Here is a 2,412-nt window from a genome sequence, read left to right on the forward strand (position 1 = left end):
CTTGGCATGTGAAAGGTCCAGGGTTCAAGCCGCGGCGCCTCCATTTTTTGTGGTCAGTGCATGGTAAGTGTTGGTCGCGGCGACCCTAAAGGCACGCAAGATGTTGCAAAGCCAGCGTCACAGACTGATATGATGTATACTGACGTAAGGAGAGCAAGATGTAAGTGTGGGGACCAGCTGTTATCGAGGTGTCTTCGAGTGCAGATCTGTCTTAGGTATCGCGGCTTAACCTCATTGAAGTCTAGAGGGTGGACAACACGTTGGTCTTACTCAGAGCGGTGTCCGAATTCTATTTTCGACGTTATACGTGCTACTTTCATTTTGCAACTACGATTCGATACAGAATGCACGAAACCTGAAAGACACCCTAACGGATACATACAGAGTAGTGTTTGTCTGCTGAATAATGGGAGTGCAAGGGTCTGTGTCGTCTATATGGCTGTATGTAGCACCATTAGTCTTCGGGGGGGGGGGGGGGGGGCGTAGCTCAGATGGTAGAGCGCTCGCTTAGTATGCGAGAGGTACTGGGATCAATACCCAGTGCCTCCAGAATTTTTAACACACCTACATGCGCACCTTGATATGCAAGTGGAATAATTCACGACCAGCAGATGTGTCTAGGAAGATACAAGCGAATGATTAGCATCCACAATTGACAAGCGTGCTGTTATTTGTGCGCAGGAAGCACCCTCCTCCCACGCCTACACTTAATTTAGAAACAGTACAAGTGTTCCCGTAAGATTCTCAAGCCTATGTCGGAAAGATCTGCCTTGCGCCGAGTTCACGTAAATCCCACTGCACATTCCTATTCTTTGCGTGCAGTCAGCTGCTACTGGTGTTGCTAGTTGTGACTGCTGATAACAGATGCCGTAGCAATCAATTCATGGAGTGAGTTGTATGTTTTGCGATAGTCTGTCTCTGACAAGCAAGCACAGGTGACATAGGTGCGAACACAGGAAGCTTGCAGACCCTCGCTGCCTGCAGACACCGAGCAGCCACACTAGGGGGGCGGCCTAAGCCGTAGGCGAAATGTACTCATTCGCTTTGGCGCGACGTCGAACTATAAATAATGCTGTCACTAGCGTGAGCGTCGTGGAAAGTCGGAAAAGTCGGCTGCGAGGGTGAGTGCCAAGATCGGGGAGCGTTTCGTAGTATGCGCAGTGCAATGGAGATGCGGAAACTTGTTGTGGCCCAGTGTTTTGCAGTTGGACGACAAGAGTGGTACACAGTAGTAAAGAGCGAGGCACTGAGTTGGCGTAAATAATGTAGTGCACAATGGTTCTCGAGATGTGTTTGTTACCTCAGGTGCTGTATAATTGTCTACAATGAGTGAAAACGGAGCAATTTGTGACGGCTCTTTCAACGTCTTAACGTCTTAACGTCTTAACGTCTTAACGTTAAAAACAGACGGAATTTGCATTTGTAATACCAGAGCATCGAAACTACTTGGAACTTTTGTGTATATGAACGGGTCCGCGCCTTTGTACTCTGCTCCCTTCACCGCTACAAACCAACCAACCATCGTGTCCGTGCGCATCTGAGTCGCAAACAATGGGGAATAGCGCAGTTTGCTCGTGCATGGTTCGTAGCTCAGTTGGTAGAGCGTTCGCTTGGCATGTGAAAGGTCCAGGGTTCAAGCTGCGGCGCCTCCATTTTTTGTGGTCAGTGCATGGTAAGTGTTGGTCGCGGCGACCCTAAAGTCACGCAAGATGTTGCAAAGCCAGCGACACAGACTGATATGATGTATACTGACGTAAGGAGAGCAAGATGTAAGTGTGGGGACCGGCTGTTATCGAGGTGTCATCGAGTGCAGATCTGTCTTAGGTATCGCGGCTTAACCTCATTGAAGTCTAGAGGGTGGACAACACGTTGGTCTTACTCAGAGCGGTGTCCGAATTCTATTTTCGACGTTATACGTGCTACTTTCATTTTGCAACTACGATTCGATACAGAATGCACGAAACCTGAAAGACACCCTAACGGATACATAGAGAGTAGTGTTTGTCTGCTGAATAATGGGAGTGCAAGGGTCTGTGTCGTCTATATGGCTGTATGTAGCACCATTAGTCTTCGGGGGGGGCGGGCGTAGCTCAGATGGTAGAGCGCTCGCTTAGTATGCGAGAGGTACTGGGATCAATACCCAGTGCCTCCAGAATTTTTAACACACCTACATGCGCACCTTGATATGCAAGTGGAATAATTCACGACCAGCAGATGTGTCTAGGAAGATACAAGCGAATGATTAGCATCCACAATTGACAAGCGTGCTGTTATTTGTGCGCAGGAAGCACCCTCCTCCCACGCCTACACTTAATTTAGAAACAGTACAAGTGTTCCCGTAAGATTCTCAAGCCTATGTCGGAAAGATCTGCCTTGCGCCGAGTTCACGTAAATCCCACTGCACATTCCTAT

At 48.6% G+C, this 2,412-nt stretch overlaps 1 non-coding gene across 1 annotated transcript; it reads left to right on the top strand.

Annotated features, from left to right (window-relative positions):
- Positions 1-476: 476 nt before the first annotated feature.
- On the top strand, positions 477-549 carry Trnat-agu (transfer RNA threonine (anticodon AGU)). The gene has a single exon. It is a non-coding gene; the product is annotated as a tRNA-Thr (tRNA).
- Positions 550-2,412: the final 1,863 nt, after the last annotated feature.

Source organism: Schistocerca gregaria, chromosome 9 (assembly GCF_023897955.1).
Source record: "Schistocerca gregaria isolate iqSchGreg1 chromosome 9, iqSchGreg1.2, whole genome shotgun sequence".
NCBI classification, from domain to species: domain Eukaryota; kingdom Metazoa; phylum Arthropoda; class Insecta; order Orthoptera; family Acrididae; genus Schistocerca; species Schistocerca gregaria.